We start from the raw sequence: 26633 nt of genomic DNA on the forward strand, positions 1-26633 counted from the left end.
GCCATTGCAGAGTAAGATTACAGAAGTTAAAAAGGAAATAGTGAGCATTGCTTGTTTGTAATGGAAGATGATTAATTGTAAATGTGGGACATTATAGGACATTTTAAGCATAACAACTCGCTTGAAAACAAACATTGAAGGATGGGCTTGCAACCCATGCCCATTACTCCACCTCGAGTGTTCAAACCTTTACATTACAGTGCTGGCCACATGAAGATCATTCAACCACTTATAGGCGTCGGTTTTGCATGGTACTTCATTCCATGTTAGTGTTGCATTAAATGCTTACTCTGCAGAATAATAGATAATCCAACAGGCTGGGTCGGAATACAAACTTGTGCATGGGCATTGTGGTTACAATGTAATGCCACCCAGTTGAGAGAGTGTGGAGTTGAAGTTGCTTTTTCATGAGCCTACCAGTGATGGTAAAATAAGAAGGACATGCATTGTGTGGCGTGGTGCTTGTATGGGCTCATATCACAGCAAAGTGTGCACTACTTGTTGGCTGATATTACTAATCTCAGCGAATTGCAATGTTAGCAGTTTTGGCCACTCACAATATAGATGTGGTGGCTTTTTGTACTGCCTCAAACTAAAGGTATGTTTGAGTGCTCATATTTTGCATGCGCTGCCTTTTGCATTTGAATCTTATTCATGACCTGTAGTTTCATTGTTCACATCCTAGTTGGGACTCACGAAATCACAGCATGCGAAATGAACCCCCAGGACGCGCCTGAGATGCCATGCGTGACAGAGGTACACTTTTCAGCAATGTGAAACACAGTCATGTGAACGCCAGCTTTCGTCCTGCATTTAGCTAAAAAAAAGAGGCACCTGCGTAAAAGTTAACATGCACAAAATAAGAGCGGACAACATACCGGCGCTGCAACAAGGTGAAATCTTCAAAATGACTCAAAATGATTGCCACGAACATATTCTGCACGTGACAAAAAAGTGTTCGATACCTGCCCAACTTAGCACATTCAAATGAAAGTAGCAGACACTGAAGTTGCAGTAAACCCCGGGAGGTATCATTTCTGGATTTCACAATCTCTCACCCAGCTGTCTGCATAGATGCAATTTAAGAGCTGTGGGCAAGTATGAACTGTTTCTTGCTCTTACCCTGATATTGCTTTCATTACTTTCATTCTCGTCTGTACTTGTTTACCAGCTGCCATTGTTACATTTCTGGCTACTGAATTGTCATCTCTCACAAATGTTGTGGGAAGAGTTATAATACTGTGGCAGGCCACCCCTCTTTAGGGCGCACCTTTCTGATGATCACAGCGTTGACATTTAAATCAGCCTAATTTACGACTATCTCAGTGTCTTGACATAAAAAAGAGCGTTTATCCAAATATTAATCATGGTAAAATAACGCTATAATAAGGCAACCAAAAGACAAAACGTGTTATGGAGTCCAGTTTTCAAAAGTAGATGGTTAGAGGGGGAGGAAGGGACTCACCATGAGTTTCACCATGCCCTGTCACCTTTTCATCAAAATGAGCGCCTACTCTTTTATTTCTGAAGTCAATGCCTGCTGTATCGAGTGCAGATGTTCTCAGCCATTAGGCATTGATCGCACCTGCGCTATGGCGCATCTATCTCCAGATGTTAGGCAGCAACTTGTGGGAAGAAATAATCAGGAGCTGATCGCCGTGTGATCAGGGGCCGAGATCCTTGGGATCCCGGAATGGTAGGGTGGGCTGCTGTCGAGTGGCTCCCTCCCACGAGTTGGTGCAGTGAAAGGCAGAGTGGCAAGGAGTTGTTGAGATAAGGAAAGCACTGATTGTTCCCTATAGCAGGTGTTTTGATGTCAAAGTGGGCATCATACATTCCTTGAAAGCAGAACAAATGCAGGCAGAATCTATTTGTCTCTGAAAAACTGAAAAAGATTGCAAATATTTGATGCAGGCGGAATATTGTAGAGTAGAATTTTGCAGGCATCATGAGGTAGTTGGATTGTTAGTGAGGCTGGGAAAGTGGCAGAAAGTGGTCTACTGCTAACCCTACGAGGCTGGATTTGTATTTAAAGATCCACTCACTGCACAGAGCGCAGTGTGGAAAGTGGCAGAAAGTGGTCTACTGTGGTCTCCAGCCTCCAGTCTGACTACTGCTTCCATAGGGTGGAGGTGGTGCTGCTAACCTGTAGAGGAGGAGCCAATGCCCCTGCCAAATGCTCCACCCCATGTTGCCTGTATGTTGGGACCCGGAAATTGCAACACATGCAATACCAGTAAGGATGCCTGTACCGCAAACAATTCTTGAAATAAGGTATCCTTTGAGGAAACTCTATAGGCATTCACAAAGAAATAATGGGCTTCTGGTCAGCGTCCCGGAAGAAGTGTCAAAAAGAATGAGAAAGAGGACTTGTGACGTCATGAAAAGCAGAATTGACTCACCCGGTGAAGACTTATTAAGGGCATGGCTACCTCCAAAGTCGTAATGAGGCCCATTGTCTTGTTGTCTGCATTAGGAACTGGTTCAGCCCATCATCTCATTATCAATAAACAGTTACTATACAGGAGGTACATAGATCCTGACATGCATATTAGTAAATGACAGCCCAATACTTCATTTGGACACCTTAGGATCTGCATTGTCCTGTCTTTTTTGTCTGTTGAATGTGTGGATAATCATGATATAAATAAATAGATAAATAAATAAATAAAATATTCACTCCTGGCTCTTGTAGAATGACTGCGTGTTTACTGTTGGTATTATCATTTGTATTTATTCCCTGTTGTTTCCCATTCAGCCCACGATAAGCAAACTTATTATTAATAAACCCATGCAAGAGAGAAGGCACTAAAAACTGGCATACATTTTTGAGCAGGGCGCAGTCAGCCAATAAACGAGTCCCAAAAATGCAATCATTCGATGGCATTCCCTTTTGTTCCCACACAGAAAACCAAAGCTGGTGCTTCTCTTGTATGGCTTCTCTGAGTAAAGCAGTCATAAGTCCAAAGCTTGTGGTGAAGAACCTGCGATTAGTTTGAGGGGCCGTCACAGAGAAAAAGCCCCTGATATTGTGTCTGCCCAATACCAATATTAGATGATTGATTATTAAGGGGGGGTGTTTCTTTGTACGGCTGGCTTGCTAAACAATTACATTAATACTCAAATACTCAATGGTTTGCTCACTTCATAGAACCAAGACGCGCCATTATGTGGGTCTTTTAATATTGTTAAATCAGTTCTACTTCACATTTGTTAATCATACTATAATGAACTCTACACTTTTGAGTTTTGATCCAGAAGTATTATTATTTATTTGGTATCTTGATTGCAATACAGTTATGGAAACACTTCAAGGTTATTAGTTTTGCAACTGCTGGTTCCAAATTAAATTATTTATTACATACAGCCTCTTGATTCCAAAAAGAAAAGGTTGTTCATGCATCATCGGTGCAATCTCTAGTTCCAAATAAACGTATTTCATGCTGCCTCCTCCGTGGAGCTGCTAGTTCCAAAGGAAATTGTTTTGTACAACCTCTTATTTCCAAAAAGACACATTTTTTTAATCCAAAGAACATTTTTTGTATTTTTAGATGAATGTAATTGAACCAATAACAAAAACAAGCAAAAAATGAAAGCGTTAGATATAACTGGGAATACATGTATTGGAGGGGCTCACATACTATTTGCAGATGTAAGCTATTATAAAGGCATCTGCATTAGCAGGTATTAAATGATGAGACACCCTTCTGATTCCTTTCCTGCTTTTGGTGGTCTAGTTCTTCTTCAATGGAAGGATATGTTTGGGTGATTTCTAAAAACATACATATATTTTTTCTCATTGGTGTCTTCACTAATATGCCTTGTTCTAAAGCAAAAGAAAATGGAGGGGGGATGTAGTGGGAGGGATGCAGATTTTACATAAATTCTTTCATTTTCGTCTCACGTACATTTTTGGGTCGAAATTGATGCCGGTCAATGTTTTGTTCTAAGACATAAATGCCAATGTATAGTAGCCTAGTCGATGTTGAGTATTTTGCTTAAAAATTGCATTGGCTTAAAACAATTGGGGTCTACTGCTGTTTGAGTAGAATATAGGTGTCTCCATTTTGGATGTTTGGGTAATTTCTAAAAACATACATATATTTGTCTCATTGGTGTCTTCACTAATATGCCTTATTCTAAATAAAAAAATGGAGGGGGGACGGAGTGGAGGTATGCAGATTTTATATAAATACCTTGATTTTGGAATGGATTTTATTGTTCAGCTCCTATGGCTTCAGAAAGCTGATCTGCGCGACGAATCATTGTTCTAAAATCACCGCTCCCTTAAGACGTCATCGTGTTCATTACTGCAATGACATCATCACACTGCCACATGCAGCAGACATTTTTGGGTCAAAATTGACGCTGGTCAATGTTTTGTTCTAAGATGTAATTGCCAATGTTTAGTAGCCTAGTCGATATTGAGTAACCTGTTGCTTGACCACCAATCTGATTCAGACAAATGGGTGAATCTGAGACCTCTCTACTCTTTCTGAGAGAGGACGTTCTGCAATTTCTCAATCTTCTTGACCTATACGCTGCTCAACCATGCTACTCTCATCTGGCTGGATAAGTGGTTTGCATCAAAGACCCAGTGCATTGTGTGAGAGGCAAGATGGCATCAAAAGGAAGGTCCAGGTCAGGTTTGACCCTTCCTTTCGAGGTTAAATAATCCTAACTGTGGGGTTCCCCAATCCTTTCTCCTGAAACTTCAAAACATAGCTTTCATCTCTGGCTCATCTCTCCCTTCTCTTGCCCTTTTCAGAGCTTTTCTGAAGGATGGTGGGTGACTCGCCATTAGCTCCGAACCTGATAACACCTTGCCTCTTTCTCATACACACTGGGATGTTTGACAACAATCTGTTATTTTTGTTCTAAGGCTGAAATAATTTACCTAGTCTTAGTCATCTACCCCTCCTTACCATTCCACTTCTATGGGCCTCTACTTCAAGTAACCTCTGTGTAATTATAGATAGGTCTCTCTCCTTTGCTAATTAGATTATTCACCTTTTCAAGGAGTCTCATTACAAACAACACCTTCTAATACATGTTCTGCCTTTCCTTGATTTCATAAAGTGGAAAGGGGTCCGTTCTCTCATAAGGCCGAATAGGGCCAAGTGCCAGGATACCAAAAGGGTAAGGTGCCCAAGCACTTCCTGGAAAGGACCTAAGATTCACAGTTTCAAAGTATTTCATTGTCTAGTGGCCCAACGCATAGGCATCACACCACTGAGCCCAAGGCAAAACTAATGTGTACTACAGAGGGAACAATATAAATTATTTTTACGCCTTATTGCTTCTAACATGTGCATTTGAAATCCCATGAGCACTCTCGTCTTATCAGTGACATGGACAAGAACCAAGGTGAAGAGACTAAAACACATGTATAGAATCCTCCCACCCCCTGGTTAAGTGAACTGATACAATCAGCAGGAGTACAGAAGGGTAGAGTGTTGTAAGCGATATTCAATCAACACTACAGCTAAGTCAATGCCTAGTCTGGGATGCTGAGGAAAACCCTTATTGATGTATTTTTATATCCAGTTCAGTACTCTGGATGACAACCCTTGTATAACACCCCCCTCTTAGAATCCCCCTGACCCCACTGAGCCAAGAAGTAGGTTTGTTTTACAAATTAAAAGGTTTATTTGAAAATTTAAACAATATATATATATATATAAATATATCACACTTTTATAAATAAATTGATAATGGATATTACACTTGTGAATATGAGCAGTAGTCCGCAAGAGGTAACTTATAAATAGGAACAGAAGAATAAGGTGGGAAAGAATGCTTTATATGGTTCAAGGAAACGCAAGGTGGAATAAAATGCAGTACAGAAATAACTTGTTATGATTTTAGCAAAAGGTAATATGATCACTTTTTGTTTTGACTATTCACCCCCCCCCCTATGCAATACAAGAAATGGAAGGAGAGCACACAGTCTTCAAGAATCCCAACAACTCACACTTTATAATGCAATACACAGTTCCAGTTCTCCCAGAAAGCTTAGGGGAAAACACAGGTTTGAAACACAGGCCCAAAATGCTTTTAAATGTGATGGCAATGGATGGGAAAATGTGCCAACTGATTTTAATTCCCTCTAGAGATTCAGGGTGAGTGGGAGATGTGTGTTGGTATTAGTTCAGGCTCACTGTAGCAATGCTCTATGAGTTATTACCAAGTTGCAAACGGATTTTAACAAAAGAAAGAATGGAGCTGCTATTTTGACAAGTGGAGAAATTGAGCCAAAATCGCAAATCGCGATAAATTTCGCGAGTGCATCGTGATTGCGGGGAAAGTATAAGGAGTAGTAAATCGGCTCTAGGTCCGTTGGAAAGCCTAGAATCACAGGTTTAAAATGAAATTCCGTTCCTAGCCCAAACGGTTCCAGAGATACGGATGATTTAATGAAGGTAGATTTTCGGATTTAAAGTAAAACTCAAAATGACAGGTGACAGCTTGCAGCTGCAGTATTGACAGGTGACAGTTGTGCAGCTTTAAAAATGACAGATGACAGATGACACGATTTCTAGGAGGCTGTTCTACTTAGGTTAAAATAGTTTGGATTAGATTATTTTAACTAAGAGATTGGTTCTGCACAGTTCTGCTAGGTACTCACAATATCAATTTGAAATAGGCCTCGTCACGGTCTGGTCAGGTTGGACGGGACTTCCGACGGGTGGTTCTGAAGTCCCGGCTATCTGGGTCAGCTCTGCTCTCTGGGTCTGTCAAGCACCGGATCTGCTCACAACGGTCTGGTTTGTGGTTCTCTCAGGTTCCGGATACAGCACTGCTTTCTGGATACTGCTACAGGTTCTTGCAAAAATTCTTGGCAAAAATTCAAACAGCTCGCCCGGCTGTTGAATAGTTTGGTTGGTTTTGAGGCCTGCTGAAGAGGATTCAGCTGGTGGATTCAGGCCACTCTGCTACAAATTCTGGAGTTAATTTCTGCTACAGGTTCTGGAGATTGATGGATTTGAAGTCTGGATCTCTGTATGTGAAGTCGTCGGTCAGCATGCTCCGCAGCAAATGGAATTGACTGTCTCTACCTGTCCCAGCAGTCTCTTTTTATGTGTTTCGAAAATGGGTGTGTGCCTGGGATTAGCTAAGCCTGCCCCTCTCTACTTGTTATTGGCCCAATTCTCCCCTCTCCCATGATTGGGGGAAGGAAATGGATTGTCATCATGATGAGGTCTGTTTATGGGTCAGAGGATCCTCCCCTGGTCAATTTGCACACAAACCTATTCCTGATCCAAATACATATTTATCTATGTACCATTTTTCTCATATTATAGGTCCAGTTTACATATTTTCTGTAGCACCAAACCATCCGATCCCTGTCTTTGTACGATGTCGTGTCCACTGATGACAGAATTCTCCCGTTTTCATCCAGATAATGACCTCTAAACCTTTCCAGATTTTACACAAATGTGCACCAGGGAGATGGGTTTCAGATGATAAAGTGTCAGATTTTTAACATGCATACATTTGGAGTGAGACCCTATTTTCCGCTAGCAACCCCCCATAATACACCACAGGGTCCTAACGCCTCTTAAAACGTGCACAGAAAAATCACAAGAACAATGATATTAATTATATAATTTTGACCAGTCCGCACTATGCGTTATCTATCTTTTTAAAATTATGCTCTGGTCAAAAAGGGGTGTGGCTTCCCACATCACAGGGTGGAATAACTGGTTTATCCACTTCCCCCAATCTCAGCTGCTAGCAGAGGCACTGCCCCTCCCAGTTTCCCCCATGAGGAAGCCACTTTACGGCCCCCCCAATATAACATTTGCCTGAGTCAAGGAAGTTGCATTGTTCTGTCCCTTCCAGTTCCCAGTTGCTCCACCCCTAATCTAATCAGAGAGGTGTCAACTCCTTTTGGTGGGGAAGCAGGATGCAGCTAGGCCTGGGAAGAGTGGCTTAGCAGGTTTCTCCTGTCGGGGGTAGTTGTCAGGCAGAATTCAGCTAAATGTCACTTTAGTTCCCTGTTTAAATCAAACTTACACTTTTAACATATACATTAAATAATTACTTCCTTCAAGTCATTTCAGAATATAGTTTTACATTGTATCCACCTCTTAGCAAGTCTTTCCTTGGCCTGGTTTCGGTTCATTTGTTCAGTTTTACACAAAAGTCTGGTGGTTTTAAAACGCCGGCTTTCTGATAGTGGTGAGTACCGGTATTGCAACCATTTTTGGGATTAAGAAAATGAATTCCCCACAGTTCTGAGTTGCTTTTTGGCAATCAGCATTGCCATTCCCAATGGTTTCAGGCTACTGTGTGTGTAGCCCAATGGTGGTTTTAGGCAGTGCCCTCCTGTGCTCACAACATAGGCAAAAATGGGTGGCAGCCTATTCTTCATGTTTTCCCTGTGCACTCTCTGGGGAGTTCTGACCATCATGATGTTTTCCATGCCAGTACTGCACAGTTTTATGGTAGGGCTTGGATGCATGGGTAAAAACATCCCACAGTGTCCAGCAACACTTGCCTCTCAGCTCTTGGGTAAAAAGGTTTACTTGTTTGGCTGCCTGCAATGCTTTACGCTCATTTTCGGTTGCAACTGGGCAGGAAAGAGGATTTCTTGTCATTGGTAGCACTCTACGGATTCAGGCAGTGCTTAGGTTTTTTATTGCCCTGACAGAGACCCAGCGAACTGGTGGGATGGTCAGGGAGACAGCACACATCCTATGGTGCCACAAAACAGCAAAGTACATTTGATGACAAGCTCATGTAATATACACACTCCGAATTGCAGACACAGAGATTTAGGGTTTAAGTGCAGATGGGTTCTGCTGTAATAATGCAGAAGATGCAGGGGTTGAGGAAGACTGTTGCTGTGTAATGCTGCTTTGCCAATACTGTTATAATGTATTCCACATAAGGCAAAAGTAGATAGGAAAACTGTGTGGCCTTCTAGAGAGTGAAGTAAGGGAATTAAATTGATCCAAGAAAGCATTTAATGGACAGGATTGCTATGGTGAGATGGCTATATACAGCGGGAAGGGTTAAGAGTCAGTGAAACAGGGATGTAGCCGGGTGTGTACCTTTTTTGCAGTCTGACTTTAAATGGTCTGCTTGATTTATACTTCTGCTTATAACACAAGTAGGGTTAGAATCACCACCAGTTGCCCAATATCAATCAGATGACCAATCCAATTCCAGTCAGAACAGGATCAAGGAATATTGTAAACGAGGGATGAGACACAGGTAAAAGGAATGACATCCATTATCGGTTGAACTCAGCTGTTTACATGTTATCATGTCGTGGGCTCCACTATCAATAGTATGTGGTCTACCCTTGTTCTGTAGACTGAGACTGAAACTTTATCTAGCAAGGCAACCTACAACATGCTTCATTAGTACCAGTGCCTTGCTAAGGTCTTGGCATAGATCAAGAGTCAAGCACCTGATCGATTGAACCTGGGTATCAGAGGCAATTCTCTAAGTGTGGGGGCCAATTTGCTACACACAAAGTGACAATTGGGGACACAAAAGTAATCTCCTGTCCTCCCCTGGGAGCTGTTTACAGACAGTTTGATTGCCTGTAGACAGTGGGCCTCATTACACGGTAGGCGTTAAGGGAAAAACAATGCCAGTAATGGATTATCGGGATCGCTAACCGCACCTTCCAATTACGACCCGCCTACCTGCTATTAGCGGCACCGCTAATTACAGTGCCTCTAATAGCGCCATGGTCGTGGGTGGGCGACCCTTCATGGCGGCAATAGAGGCATGGTGGAAATAGAAGTCCATTACAAGACATACAAACATGCAAATAGCGGCATGAAGCAGTCTCAAAAAGCCCATACCAGCATGTCGGAAATAGCAGCATCGCAAACCACCCGTAAAGGCCATGTGCAGTGTTCCCAACCGCCACAGGTGCCCACAATCAGCACAGGTGGAAGCAATGGAGACTGGGCCAGAACAAAAGGAGCACACCACAGCCCTACCCACACCCATTTACACACCAAAATGATTCAAATACTAGCAGCATTACATGGGCTTGAGGACATGATTGCATTGCAACAGCAACAACAACAGGCAGCAAAGAGGAGGCGCAGGAGGAGGAGGGCGAGACAGGCACTGCAAGCCCCACCAGTGCATCTAGTTGTACCACAGAGGCCGCCATGAATCCCATGGATCAGAGACAGTCCATTCAACCTAACCCCTGTACCCTCTGGACCGGGATACCATCACCACCATTGTGGACATGGTACACAACAACATAGTCAGCCTCATAGACATCCGTACTGCCATCCCCCTCTACTGAAGGTGGTAACTGTGCTCCACTTCCTGGCCACAGGCACCTACCAGCATACGGTAGGACAGATGCATGGCATATCACAACCAGTATTTTCACGCAGGCTGAACCAGGTGCTCGATGCCCTCCTGAAGCACACAAGTGAACACATTTCCCTGCCACTGACTGCCCAGGACATCTCTAACACCAAGGTTGGCTTCCATTCACTGGCAGGCATCCCAAGTTGCATCGGGGCCATCGACTGTACCCATGTGGAATTGGTTGTCCCACATGCCAATGAGGCAGTGTACCGAAACAGAAAGCAATACCACTCCATCAACGTACAAATGGTATGTGACTCCAACAAGATCATCACACATTGTTGTGCCCGCTATCCAGGATCAACCCTTGATTCAATGGTCCTGCGGAACTCAACGATACCACGCTACATGGAGCGACATGCTGGATAACGTTCGTGGCTACTTGGTGAGTAGCATGGCAAGCACATGGCATTGTGATGTGGGCAGTACATTTGGGGGGATGAGAAGCATACTCCAACAGGGTGTGACTGGGGGGGAGAGAAGCATACTCCAACCGGGTGTCATTAGTTGTCATGGTCAACTATCCCCATACAGAATCACACCACTGTCCCCCGAGGTAGCCCTCACTAAACCTGACACATGGAAACCACATGCAAGTAGTAAGCTGCACAACAATGAAATAAACCCATTAAACCCAATCATGCCATATCTATCAACATGCAGATTACACATCAGACCATAACCCCTATAACACAGCTACATGCTGCCAATGGACAATGGAAACGTACGCTGAACAGCATCACAACGGAAATGCGAACTTGAGTGCATACAAAGGGATTAGCTCTATCCATTATACTGATGCACACCCGTAACCACTACAGAAATGCTGCATGGATGCATGGGGACATCAACTTCGGAATGGCAGTTCACTAGCAGTGTGGTCCAAACAGTGCCTGGACCAAAATACACGAATGACTGGACCTCACCCAGGACATGGCATCAACTGCCTAGGCATGCACGGTACATGTCCACTTGCAAGGACTACATCACCTTCGCACATTGCAATTACTTTGATTACCTCCATGCATGCAGGGGTTTGCGGATGTAATTTACGATGCAAAGTTGATTTGTGTGATTTGTACAGGTTCCACTTGATGTAAACACTTACACATACCCATTGTTGCACCCATGCAGGTGATGCTGGCTATCCCCTGAAAAGGTGGCTCCTTACCCCTGTACGGAACCCACAGAACAGGCCCGAAGAGGAATACAATTATGCAGATACCCGTACCCGCATGGTAAGTGAGCAGACATTTGGCCTTTTGAAGACACGGTTCTGGTGCCTCAGCTGCACAATATGTGCATCAGACGGAATGTGCCACTGCCCCCTGACATTGAACTGCAACCACCTGGTGAGGATGATGATGGGGATGAGGAGGGAGAAGATGGGGCTGCAGGTCATGCAGGTGGCGATGCCCAGGAGGGACGTGCTGTACGTCAGTATCTGATAGACCAATATTTCTAATACACATGGATGAATAGTGTGCAATGGATGTGGGTATTTGTGCACTGGGTGTTGTGGTGAAACGTACACTGTGCCCTGTCCACCAGTAAAGCACACATACACAATGAAATTGTCCACTCCTGTGATTTGTCATGTCACCAGTGTGTATTAAGTACTGTAAGTAAAAGAAGTGCATGGACCCAACAACACAAATACCCTTTCCCACCTCCCCCCACAACACTCCCAAAAACCCTTTGCCCCCTCCCCCCAAAAACACTCCCAAACCCCCCGTCCTTCCCCACAACACTCCCAAAAACCCTTTCCCCCCTCCCCCACAACACTCCCAAAAACCCTTTCCCCCTCCCCCACAACACCCCCAAAAACCCTTTCCCCCTCCCCCCACAACACTCCCAAACATAGCTTGTACATCAGTGCTGCATAGCTGTACATGGGTCAGCAACATCTGGGTGGCCCTAGTTCCCATCCCCTCTGCCACCATTGGGGGGTTGAGAGGTTGTGTGCCGCATAGCCCGCAAGGACCTGCGCTGGGGGCTGGTCTGCCTTGAGCTGGCAGAGGAGGAGGTGCACAGTTGGTCCGGTGCCGGTGGGGGGTCCTGCTTGTCCATCGCGTCTGCTATGCGTGTGAGGGCCTGCCTCACAAGTGACATTTCCTCACATAGCCGGTTGGTGCTGGCTTCTATGGCTTGTCTGATGCCCCCTGCATGCTCCCTGCACTCCTCCCTTGCAAGTGCTGCCTCGCCCACATGCTGGCCAACCAGCGCAGTGATGTCTTCCTGCCGCTTTCTGATGAAGTCCATGTCATGGCCTCTGTGTCTGCGTTGTGAGGTGGGTGCCGCATCTTGTTGTATTTGTCCAGCATCAGGTAATGACACCAGTGGACTCCAGCACCCTCCCACAAATTCTTCACCAGACTGCTCATGGCTGTTGGAATGTGATGTGGGGCGTGGACTCGGTTGTTTTGACTGCTGGGGGCTGGGTGTATGTTGTTGAATGGGCGTGTTACAAGTGTCCTCCACATAGGACATGGGTGCCGTGGAAGCTGCCTCGCCGATGGAGCTACTGGCAGCAGACAGTGTCCCTTCCGTGGGTGGATCGTGCGTGGGGGTATTGCTGGAGTCGGTGCTGCAATTGGTTCAGGTGTATTTTCACGTCTTGGTGACATGGGTGGTATTGTGGGTTTGGCCCTCTGCGGGTGTGCACTCTTTCCAGTGGCCCTCGACGTGCTGGCCATGTTGCCTGATTCCATTCCCCTGGCCTGTTTCTTAGCGGGAGGGGACTGCGTCGCAGTGTCCTGCTCATCGCTGTCAGTTTGTGAGCCTGTGGGGGACAAAGAGAGGGATGGCATTGTTGATTGGTCAACGTGCTTCATGCAGATGTTGGTTTCCTGCTGTTCTATGCATTCAGACTTCATGTTTGGCCATACAGGTCGTTAGACAGTTGGTTGGGTCATTCATGCATGAGTCTGGGTGACACGTGTCTGTGGTGCTGCATGCATGTGTTTGTGTAGGGATGTGCACTGCATATGGGCAGGGTTGTGTGCATGTATGTTTGATGGCCCCATCCATGAGATGATTTCAGGGTCACTATTGGGGGATTACCTCATGTTTCACAGTGCAGTGTTTTGTGTGGACACTCACCTCCATCTGACGATGTTGGCACACTGCGCTCCACTTCGCCTACTCCCTCAATTGATTCGACCCCAATGGTGCTTGCACAGGTCTCCTCCCACTCCTGCAGTTTTATTGGGGATCCTCCACTGCTTCCTGTGCCCATGGCCAGCCTCCGGTTGGCAGCCAGGATGCTGCGTACACGGAGGCGTAGATCGTCCCACCGCTTCCTGACATCCTTCACAGTAAGGGGGGTGGAGGCCACCACACTGACTTTACAGGCCACCTCTGCCCAGATCTCCTTTTTTTTAATTAGGGTGGGACGCTGCATGTCATTGGCAAAAACCACGTCTGCGTTGGCAGCAAGCGTGTCAGTTAGCATTGTGAGCTCTTCATTTAAAAAGCGCTCCTTGCGATGCCGCTCAGCTCCTTTTTTTATGGCCTTGGGCATTCTCAGTGGGTATGTGGATGATTTTGGATAGCTCTGGTGTGGCTGCAGGTCCTGGGGGCAGAAGATGGCAATGGATTGTGTTTTTAAAGATGGCCGCTGTGCTCTTTCCTGTTCCTGTGCGATGTTGCTACTTCTGGTTCTGCTTATTTACGGTCACCGCTATTTGCGGTTACCGCTAATGCCGTGTTGTGGAGGGCGGAAGTGCTATCAGCGCTTTACTCGGTGCCGCTAAGGGACTTTTCAGGGCCTTTTGCGGGATGGCGGTAGGGTCCTTACCGGCATGGTGCTAAGCTTGTGCCCGCGTAGTCGTGATGCCACGCAGTTAGCGGCCTGCTTCCTACACAGACACGTTATTAGCACCATGTTGGTAAGGGCCGTAATTACCGCCTACCATGTAATGAGGCCCAGTGTCACAACCTCTGAGGTTGCTTTCATGGTGCTTGTGCTTAGAGTTCCGTAGGTTGGCTCATTCAACTAGCACTTTAGGTGGGACCTGATCAAAGTGTTAGCATAGAGGTACTGGGTCGGTGGAGTTTGTGAGAGAAGGGAGCAGGATTTGGTGTCAGGGATGCCAGTGGTGGACAAGGGCATTCCTTTCTGTTCCTGAATGCCAGGATCAGATGAAGTAAGAGGAATTGATAAGGGAGGTCCCACAGAATTCAGGGAATTGAAGGATCTTAGCATTGGTGTTGAGGTTTATTTGGGAATGTACCTAATGAATATTCCAAGTAAACTGAATGTGTTTGAGTGCATCCTCAAAGGTTTTAGGAAGGCATGCGGATAATTGCAATGGGTAATTGCAATGGGTGAGTTCGACTGGGGCAGTAGTTATTTGGGGGAGAGAAGTGAATGGTGAGCTGGGAATTACATCTGAGATGTCCTCTGCAACTTATGCCTGCAGTGGGACGACATGTCACTGTTTAAGAAATGTTTTCAGTTCCTGTTATGCTCTTGTGCTGTATGGGGACATTGTCTGTTCCATCTACTAAGCGCACTGTTAGTGGCAACCACAAACTTGCCTTCACACTTGGGGTGGTGCCAGATGAGTGTAGAGTGCTCCCTGTGTTAAAGCTCGTGTTGGCCCTTAACTATCTTGGTGCTTAGTTATGTCTTTGACAGCCTCAACAAGTGTTGCATAGTGATAGAAAACTATAGTGCATATCATGTATCCTTATACCTGACTTTTTTGGGAAAGTGTAGGGGATTCGATGCTCCTTAAGCATCTCTTTGGCACCCTCTCTTTAAGCTGCGTTCCTTCCTTCACTCCCTTCCAACCATCTGTACATATCAAGGAATGGATTATAGCTGTGGGTTTGGCAATAAGAGAAGACTCAACACCTCGAGAAGCAAGTTCTCCATGACTGGCAGGCTAACAAGGGGACCTGGTGCTCTCCTGCCACAGGTAAACCCCAAATATGTAGAGAAATAGTTCTTAAAATACAATGTTCCATTTATGCTGCAGTGCAGTGCCTGCACTGATGACACTGACTGAAACACAAGCTCATATTTGTTATGTGTTATATGGTTTTACATGCCACAGGAAAATACAATCCAAATTTACATGTATGATCCCGCATGTTGCATGGAAATGTATTTCAGTTATTTAGTTCTGTGCTACTGTTTAAATGTTATCGCACACACTGGCTACCCAAACCTTGTGCATTGATCCTCTGCGCATGAGCTAGGTCCACGCTTAAAAAAATAAAATAAATACACTACAACCAACCGTTCCATGCACTCCAACCAACCGTTCCATGTACTCCAACCGTTCCATGCACTCCAACCGTTCTATGCATTCCAACCGTTCCATGCGCTCCAACCGTTCCATGCGCTCCAACCGTTCCCTGCGCGCCAACCGATTCCATGCACTACAAACATTGCATTCAATCTGATCCATGCACTTCGTCCGATCCATACATTCCGTCCGTTCCACTTACTTCATCTGTTCCACCCACTTCATCCTTTCCGCCTACTTCATCCTTTCCATACACTTCATAATTTCCACAATGACAATTCCTTCATCCATTCATTCATCTTTCCCTTCATTCATTCAGTACATTCAAGGTTCTTGTTTCGAAACCTTAAACAATTATAGAACGTAAATCTAAACTCCTGAATCTCTCTATGAGCATTTCATGAATACAGGGGGTGTATCAATACACACACGTAACAGATATAATCAATAAACTACCATTTGTTAAAAGTCAAACCACTTGTGAAAATCATACATGGTATGTGTGCTTTCCCTATTGCAGCAGCTAAGCAAAATATTCAGATGAACTGATGAGTGAGAATGTTACTGACACCATTTAAAAGATGGAGTGAAACAGCTGTGGGATCCTTCTGTTCCCATATGTTTCCAAAAGTAAGCAGATGGTTTAAGATAATACCTTTTATCCAATTCTCCCTGGGGGTTTATAATTGTGACTTGGAATATTTTAATTGAAGAAGAAAACAAAAAGCAAACCGAAAAATTAATGTAAGATCCACATTGTTGCATGCCACATGTATAGGTTGCACCTTTTTTCAATTCGGGATGCTATTTAAGATGTTTTATGGTATGTATCAACCTTTCCACTAGTTGTGACCAGTATATACATTGCTCTTAAGCCGACAATGTTTGCACTATTTTGATAATTTGGTATTTGCACAGACGTAATGGAGAAAATGGTTATTTGCATCCCAGCACCTGTGCAAAACTGCCTGGCAATAATGCAATTTTGGAAGCCTGCACAAGATCGTAAGGCTGTTTCCCTTTTGCAGGGAACAGACTTAAACCATTGTGTCCAAGGTCGAAATTTAGCAGCACAGAGAGACATACTTTTTAGGTAAACACAACTAACAAAATTTGCTCCATGTTTGCTCTATGCAGTAATTACACATTTCGTTGTATTCCGACATGACATGTAGTAAGTAGCATTACCACTCTTTCTATCCCGAGGGAGGGACGCTGATTGTGACTTAACTGGAATTAAGCCAGCAACATTATTCTGACATTCGGGATTTCAGAAATACTGCAGTGAAATACTTTTAAAAAACTATATGTCTATGATTGTTTCAAATTGACAGATACATTGAATCAATTTTTGAATCATTGACTATGGAAGGGTAGGTAGCAGCAAATGGAGAACACAATCTAGGTGGCGTGTCTGGGGGACTGTGACGAGGAAGACTAAAGTGTTGTAGTTGGGGTCTAATGAGTAAGAGTGAGGTCGGGTAGTTGGGACTGTGAGGAAGAAGAGTGAGGTGGTGGCAGTGGAGTACTGTGATAAGGAAGAATGACATGGGGTAGTTGGGGACTGTGACAAGGAAGAGTTAGGTGGTATTGTGGTATTACGCAGATTCCTATGGAGAGTGAGTGCTTCATATATATTCCAGTGCATCTCAATAACAGTGGGCCTCATTATGAGGCTTGCGGCCGCGGTATGAATGGTGCAGATAAGACACCAGCACCGTTCATACCGGGGCGCCGCATTACGAGTTCTGCTCGGGGTTCCTGACAGCCCTCCAGGTCTTACATGATGGCAATGATGGACCCAGAAGTTTTCGAATCAAGTGCCTCGCTGACAGGAGTTGCTACGCAGTGCATGTCTTCCCCGAGATGCAATTCCTTCCCGACCTGCAAGTAAAGGTAATTTGTTATCAGTCCCTGCATCGATCTCTGTCACTGCCCAGCCTTCCCCTTGACTCGAACCACAGGCAGCCGCAATTCATTCAGGTACTTCTGCACCTTTAAAAACTCTGAAAGACACTTAACTGAACGCAGAACTCTTGTTGCCAAATAGCATGACTCCGCCCCTCGAACTTATGTCAACTCTGGACAATGTGGATGACGCAATAACACATTTGACTTCGCCCCAAGCACCTGTCCCAATACCGGTGTCCTTTTCGCCACCTGCCTCTCATGAGAGCAGGGATCAAGCGGCCCCTGTCTTGAATGAACAGGAGGTGGGGAGTTCGCCCTTTGATCGGCCGGGCTAGCCTGAAGGCTAGGACCAGGATTTTGGCAGATATGCATCCATTGAAGGCCGCGGTGGGTGAGACAGGAGTTGTTACCACATCAGGAAGAGAACACAGTGGAAAACGTTGCCTACGGCCCCGTCAGGTGTGGGGTGGGAAACCTGGTTAAGAATTACCTGTGATCTCGGTCGCAGTGGAGGTGCATGCTGAACACAGCTGCCCCACTGGACCGAGCCCGAGCCTGTCAACTGAAACGGGCCTCCTGCATCCTGCCGACGTAGTGGGAGCCACAAAATCGGTTTCCCAAGACACTTGAATTATTGAACCCCCCACTTTGGACACAGTAAGAAACAAAAAAAAAGCAACTTGAACAACCTGCCAACAGTAGTGTGAAATCAACTAGTGCAGAATACGACCCAACCTCAAGATGCTGTGAAAACAAAACCTATCACGGCAGGAAGAAAACTTGTAAAAAGATTATAGAGCAACAAAAACAAAAGTAATCTGACTACCCCCGTAAAGAAATCTCTCACCAAACCAGTCCTTTCTAACAGTCTAAAAGACTTTTTTAAAAGACAATGCAAGCGGAAACATGACAGCCTTGAGGAACTATCGGATACAGAAATCTTAGAGGCAGTGCACCATTTCTAAAACAGCGCAAACTTGGTTAGAACCCAGAGCAGAATACACTGGTGACCCCGTATGGCCGAGATCCTTTGCCCTCACCTTCTGGCAGGGTAGTCACTCCATCTTCTCAACCTGCAATTAGTTTGAACGAGAAAAACAAAAACGCCTTGTCCCAGCCCATGAGAAGAACTGTGTCGAACACCCCAGTTGACAACACTCCACCTGATCACCGGGGCAAAAGCCCACCTTTCTGTATAGCCAGCACAAACCCTCTCCATCCCAAAAAATGTATGCAGATGGAATCCAAGAAACCATTAAATTCTCAGAACCTGGTAAATTTAACTTCCTTCACAGATGATACCATCTTCCCGGACTTAAGGCCATTGAAGCCTCCTGGAGATAAAGTGCTAGACCACCCTCTCCAAACTAAATATAAAGGTCATGAACCTAGAAGAACCTAGAAGATCATCTCAACCTCAATCATATGGAAAAGAACCAAACAGTCCACCACCGAGAGTCGGAGCGCACAATCAATTTATTAGTTCTCCAGCGAGAGGTCCTAGACTAAGGGGGTAATTCATAGAATCCAGCGCATAAGGCTGGCGCACAGTGTGCACTTGTGAGAGTCTGCGCCAGCCACGTGCGCCAAAATCCATTTCCGCGCACAGCATATTCATGGATCTTAACATCCATTACCAGCCGTGGCGCAGAGTGGCGCAGCGACCCTGCAGCAGCGCCAGTTACACCCCCAACCCCTCCCCGTGCGCCATGCACAGTGCACAAATCCCGTACACGGCGCACAGGCCAGTGGACCAGCATACAGGCCCCAACCACAAAAACGCATGTAAAACTCCCTGCGCACCCCTCCGAATACACGTACACCCATGCACATGGAGTTTCACACACGATTGGGCCTGTGCAAGCGGGGTACGTGGATTTCGGGGGTACGCGGGAAGTTTCACACGTGATTGGCCCTGTGCGAGCGGGGTATGTGGATTTCGGGGGTACGCGGGAAGTTTCACACGCGATTGGGCCTGTGCGAGCGGGGTACGTGGATTTCGGGGGTACGCGGGAAGTTTCACACGCGATTGGGCCTGTGCGAGCGGGGTATGTGTATTACTGGGGCTCGCGGGCAGTTTCACACGCGATTGGGCCTGTGCGAGCGGGGCACGTGTATTACTGGGGTTCGCTGGCAGTTTCACACATGATTGGCCCTGTGCGAGCGGGGTACATGTATTACTGGGGTTCGTGGGCAGTTTCACATGCGATTGTGCCTGTGCGAGCGGGGTATGTGTATTACTGGGGTTCGCAGGGAGTTTCATATGCGATTTTGCTGTCATAGTGGGGTACGTGTATCCAGTGGGGTGCGCGGGGAGTTCACGCGCGATTGGCCCTGTGCGAACGGGGTACGTGTATTACTGGGGTTTGCAGGGAGCTTCACACGTGATTTCGCTGGCAGAGCGGGCTATGTGTATCCAGTGGGGTGTGCGGGGGGTCCCACACGTGAATTGGCAGTGTGGGTCCTCCCAGGTGTGCCCTCTACCCCCTCCATGGCCCCTGCAGGCAGCCCACACCTCAGGGGACTACCCTGCACCCCGGTCATGTCCCGCACACAGCCCATCCACCATGGGCATGCCCCCCAGCCAGCCCACATGTCACCTTGCATTAGTGATCACCAACTCATGTCCCCCAGCACCCCCACCCACCCAGCAGTGAGGCTCAGGTCCTGACTCATGTCCCCCAGCACCCCCACCCACCCAGCAGTGAGGGGCACCTGCCAGCAGGCCCCGACTCATGTGCCCCAGCACCCCACCCACCCAGCAGTGAGGCTCAGGCCCTGACTCATGTCCCCCAGCACCCACACCCACCCAGCAGTGAGGGGCACCTGCCAGCAGGCCCTGACTCATGTCCCCCAGCACCCCCACCCACCCAGCATTGAGGCTCAGGCCCTGACTCATGTCCCCCAGCACCCTCACCTACCCAGCAGTGAGGGGCACCTGCCAGCAGGCCCCAACTCATGTCCCCTAGCACCCCCACCCACCCAGCAGTGAGGGGCACCTGCCAGCAAACCCCGACTCATGTTCCCCCAACACGTCATCATGATCCACAATCATGGGCCTCATGGCCTCCTAAATCCCACCGAAAGCCACCCCTGTGCAAAGACCCAACCAAGTATCCCACGACTCACATGTGGCAGTCTCACGCCCCTGTACATACACATCCATACATCGCCCTACAAAAACACATGTGCAACCTGCACACTACTGGCACACCACAACACGCACAGCATCCAATCAGTATGCATGTACACTTACCGCTCGACTCCAGAGAGGTCTGCCTCTCAAGGACCTGGACGTGGAGCGCTGGGCGTATGCGTTCCAGGACCCTCATTTGGTGTTCGGACAGGTGGCCCTGGCGCCCCTCCGCATCCGCTGCCTTTAAGAGGCACCGGGCCTTTTCGAGTGTCCTGGACCTGAAGTCCTCCCAGCGCTTCCGGACATGTTTGATGTTGCGGACTGCCACCCCCTCCTCGTTGATGACAGTCACGATGTCCATCCAGATCCTGGTCCGTCCTTCATTGTCGGTGCGCGAACTTCCATAGAGGGCATCATACTGCCCCAGGACTTGCTCCATCAGGACACCAACTTCCCTGGCACTGAAGCTGGTGGCCCTCTGCCTCTCTGGCAGGTGTGGGTGGGCAACTGGGTCCTGGGGCTGGGCTGTGGAGCGATGGTATCCCAGTCGGGAGTCTTCAGTTCCAGCAGGGGTGGTCACAGAAACTGCACCCCTGGCTGACGTGCAGGCAGCAAATAGCAGGGCATGTGGACAGCAGGCAGGCAGCAGCAGATGGCAGGTGGGAGCTTGCTCAGGGTTCTAGGGGGCAGTAATTTGGCCTTCTGGGCAGGAGGGTGGTCTTCCGTGTGTTGTTGCCTGGCCAGCTTGATACGGAGTGATTTGGCACGTGAAAAAATTGCACGTCAGCGTGTAATTCGAGGAAAGGCCCTTAGCGCGTAAGCACTTCTGTGATGTTACGTGCGCAGGCATTTCCCTCGTGACGTGGGCATAATGGTTTAGCGCACGCGTGAAAAAACTGCACGTCCGCGTGTGAATGCGTGTAATCCGAGGAAAGGGCCTACGTGTGTAAGTGACGTGACATGCGCAGTTCGCTGTACGTGCCTTTCGTGGAGATCGACGTGTGTTGCTACTTTGTGTTGTTTCGCGCGCCATCACAACTTTACAGCGGATCAAGGACGTATCTCTTCTTTTGCCGGGGGTATTGGCTACGCATGTTTTTCATTATCACGCTAGTCAGACGGTGAGTCGCGCACGCTATTTTTCCCACTGCGGGTGCCCCTGTGTATCGCACCCGTTTTCAAGGTCATAGTAGCCTGTGTGTCCCACACATACGCATTTTGCGTGTTACTGGGTGCCACCGCGTACTGCAGGAGGTTGATTCCATGCACGTAGGCTGCAGGGTTGCGTGCACGGTTTTACTGCAGGTCTGGGGTGCCTGAGCGTTGCGTGAACCGTCACTACATCACCGGGGTCACATACAGCCTTGCAGGTGCAGGGGGGCTGTTAACATCTTGCATCCCACCCCCTTCACCCCAATTGCCCAGGACAATTGTGGAGTACACCTCCCATTGGCACTCCTCCATCTGTGCCGGCACTACTCCATCCATGCCATGGTTGGGAGGCCACCAAAGATGAGGGGCGCCCCAGCTGGGCGTCCTCCTCGTGGTGGGCGTGGTCAGGGACGTGGCCGGGGTGACCAGGGAGTAGGGGGACTCCAGGGTGTCCAGGGTGGCCGCAGAGGGGGAAGAGGTAGGGGTGCGCCACTTGAGCATGATGTTGTGCCATGTGTCGGTGCAGTCATGCCACCACCCCCTCTGGTTCCGGGATATGCAGCTTCTGCATCTGGCACTGGCGCCCGTGTGACCCGGCAGTCCGTTTCATCAACTGCCATGGGCCCAAGGGTAGTGGTTCCTGCAGGTGCAGCTGTGGACACCACCACCCAGGCTCAGGGTCTGCCAACGCAGGCTGCGTTGGCACTTGAAGAGCCCTTGGAAGATTTCCAACAGGTCAGGAGGGAAACCGTAAGTGCACGCAGGGCTGCCCTGACCAAGACACGTGTCCCTGGGGCAGTAATGTCATCTGCTGCCCCAAACAGCCGGGTGTTGGCAAGTGCAGGGGCAGATGCAGCCAACAACAACCCGGTTGTGAGTCTGCCAACCAGGACAGTCACGGTCAATGACCCTGCCACAGCGGATGTTGCTGCACATGGTCCATTAGAGGGCACCCAGCTGCCACTGATGCAAGTCAGGAATTTGGTAGTCCCTCCACCTGCCACTCCCTTGGCTGAATCCACCGGTGTCACTGGCCATAGTGATCAGGGCGGCATTTGCCAGCCAGGGTCTGCGCCACAATCCAAGAGGAGGAAGGTTGCACCTGCAGCACAGGCTGGGACCCCACACACAGCCACGACCTCCTGCATGTCGAGGAAGAAGCCTTTCTGCAACCAGGAACTGGACTTCCTCGTGGACTACGTGTGGGACCACAGCTGTGACATGCTAGTGGGGCCTAATTGTCAGACTACGGCTGCCCACCGTAATACCCACTGGAAGCAAGTTGCGGAACATGTGAGTGCATTCGGCCATGAGGTGCGCATGGCGCAAGAGTGCAAAAAGCATTGGAATGACCTCAAACGTAGCGCTAAGGCTAAGCGTGCCTCAAATTACAACTTGACTCTGGTGACTGGCAGTGGGCCTGCACCTGAGGAGGAAGACCTCACTCCGCATGAGTCACTCGTTGCGGAGTTCATACCATCTGAATCGGTCGAAGGAGTGGGAGAGATGCCGGACTTTGATGCCCAGTCCAGTGAGTGTTGCTGCGTGTTTGTTGAGGACATGTGTGTTTTACTTGTGTGATGTGTTGTGCATGACTGCCACTACATGTCACGTGTACATGATTCTGATGTGCAAGTAATGCAATGCTTCGCTGATGCATGTCTGCTCTGCTGGATGGTGGACATGTAGAGCGGACGGGGACTGTCCGCATCACCACTATTGCACCCTACTCACATGCTGGTCACCAGGATGCCACTCAGTCTATGTTCCAGCTCACTGGCCCTTCTGCATGTAGCGTGGGGTGACCTTCTCTCAGCCCAGGGACTATGTCATAGCATGACTGATGTGCATGTGTCCTCTACCTGCATGCAGGTACTCCATGTAGGCATGCTCCCTTGCCCCTCCACGCCCCCTCTGCACCCCAATTTCACCTTAGCACTGGTATGCTTCAATTTTGCCGTTGAGTACTTCCCTGTTCATGAGTCCTAAGTACCTGCTAACTTCCAGCAGCCAATCTGCCAGACATATGCTGTGTGGTACATCCTTTATACTTGATTCAGGGTGTCTCACTTGGACTGTGCAGAGGTCAGATGCCCCACAGGGAAATGAGTGCCCATTCATGCTCCATGTGCATTCCACTCATGCCCCTATGTATCCTTGACTGGATGTTAATTGTAGTACGAGTCCAAGGGGACCTATATTGCATGGCATTTCATCAGCCTTCCGATGTCCACTTTGGCTCAGTCCTGTGTCGCACACATGTTTAGGGTGTGACAGTCGGTGTGGGTCACAGGCCTAAGCCTGTTTAATGGCCAATGACTCTGTCCAACTGGTGTAGTGTCTTCTCCATACGTGGGTGTACTCCGGAGGTTTCATCATGTGTCCTGCTTAATGTCCATCATCATTTGCTGTGTTGTCACTTGACTCACATGATGCAGTTGATGCTAGTCAACCCTGTCTTTCAATACACAGGTCTATGGTCAGCCTATTGATATCATGCTAGGCATCCCTGCCTTTGCACTTGGGGGGAGGGGTGGTTTGCCTGTAGCCATTGTAGCAATTGAATGCACATTGCACTTGATGGCTGAAGTTGACTTCATGTACATGTATACAGTGAGTAACGTACAAATTTGCTGCACTGCATCGACCCACTTCTGTGCAAAATGACACCATTCTACATGCCTAATCACAGAAGCAGTGTCAAGTTGACCCAGCATGCATGGCAGGTTCTCTTTTGTGTGTGACATGTCTGCTTGATGTGTTTGCTGTCTGTGTGATGTCTGTGTGTGTGTTGTGTGCTTCTAACATGTGTAGTGACCTTTTTTCTCTCTACTTTTCAGATGATGACGCAATGAAGCCAGAGGATGGTGTTGTCATGCCAGGCACAGGGTTGTTATCACTACAGCAACCCGGCACAAGTGGGGGTCGTGGGGTGGTAGGCCACGAAAACCCACATGTGCTACAGTCCATCTTGTCTCTGGCTGGCAATGAGTCCAGCCCTGATGACCACTCTGACCTCCATGTCGAGTTGGATGAGCATCAGGTCCATATGTCAGAGGTGAGTGATTCTGATGTGGGCACTCCTCTATCCGCGACACCTGCACTGAGGGGTCAGACAGTCTTGGAACCTCCGCCTGTGGTGGATCGGGACGCAGGGTCACCCTCCACACCAGTCACTAATGTGCCTGGGCCATCACATCGACGGGGGCATGTAGTCGTGCAGCCACGGGCGGTGCCAACACAACGAGGACATCCAGTCCTTGGGTCCCGCAGGGGTCAAGCCCAGAAACGTGGTCGCTGCACGCAACCGCTGTATACTGAGTGGGAGCAAGACATGACTGCCAATTCTGAACGCCAGGGGGCAGCAATGGAGAACATCGCTGTGAGCATGGAGCGTGTGGCCCAATCCGTGCTCCCCCCTGCTAGGCAGGTGCTTCTCCAGCAGCAGGCGGCACGGTCCAAAGCCCGCTCACTCAGGCTGGGCATGGCGGCCTCAGACAGGGCACGCCAGGCTGAGATGGTGTCTTTGCATCAAGCAATTGCTGTTCACGCAAAGGCACACATGGAGGCCCTGAGGAAGGAGTATGCTTCCCTCAGATCCACTCTGGGTGTCCTTATGATGTCCTAGAGGGAGCGGGCAGAGGAGAGGTTTGCGCAGCTTGAGCGAACCATCTCGGATGAGCTACATGCTTGCCGGGAGGTGCAAGAGTTGTCCAGCCAGGCCTTGCAGGAGGACCTCTGTGTTACACGTGTTACCTTGCAAGAGGAAGCACGCGTATCACGTGAGGTCCTGCATGCAGACCTACGTGTGATCGCCGCACAGAACCAGGCTCACCCGTCCGGCAGACTTGCTGCCGATGAGGGGCAAGCTGCGGCTAGGCGCTGTCAGGCTCCTGTGCCACGTCCTCCTTTCCAGGAATAGCCAGACCCGGACGACAATCTATTACCACAAAGGTTGGGCTGTGCAGGCTTTGAGCCCATGGAGGTTTTTTTGTCATTAAACATCATCGCATGTGGGTGTTGAGCAGCACCCTCTACCTCCCCCCTCCTGGGGTGCCTCCCCCCCACGGGTCGTATGTGGCCATTTTTGATTTTTCTTTTAGTTTAGTTAGTTAATTTTTTATTTGATAGTTAATTTAATTAGGTAGTGTAAGTTTTTCATAGTTAGTGTAATTAGTTAATATAGTTTAAAATTGCTTGTCTATTGTGCTTTCATGTGATGGTGTGGTGCTTTGTGGCTTTTGAAAGCATCCACTGTCTCTTCCAGCTGGGCCCTTCAAGCTGGTCTTGTGTATGTGTTTGCAGCTTGGGGTGCTTGACTCACATATGCCACTCCTGCTTCCCTTATCCATGGGCTCGCAAGCATGGCTTGGTGTAACAGCCTATTACACAAGGGCTTTGGACTGTCATATCTGTGGCATGTCTGCTGCTGTCCAACTTGTGTTAACACCCCTAGTGGGGATGATAGGGGTGTTATTGTCCACTGTTCTTCTTTCGCTAGTTGGGGGTTTCATGATTCATGTGTATATTCATTGCTATGCATTGTGTAGTATGTTTCTTATCTTTACTGTACATGTGTTTCTTGCAATTCATGCCATAGATATTGTGTTCCACACTTTGCCTGTGAAAGACAGACTGATGGTGTGATTTCTGATGTACGTCTCTGACATGGTCCAGTCATGAAATGCCTGATGAGACACACACAGATGAATTTAAAGCATTAATCATGTGTTTCATGCCCTTTCTGCAGGGGGATGAGCCTCCAGACCACCTTTGCCAGCAGACATGGCCCATTGGATGTCTAGAAGTTGGACATGTTT

This window comes from Ambystoma mexicanum, chromosome 10 (genome assembly GCF_040938575.1).
Source record: "Ambystoma mexicanum isolate Mex_15411 chromosome 10, UKY_AmexF1_1, whole genome shotgun sequence".
In the NCBI taxonomy this organism is placed as follows: Eukaryota; Metazoa; Chordata; class Amphibia; order Caudata; family Ambystomatidae; genus Ambystoma; species Ambystoma mexicanum.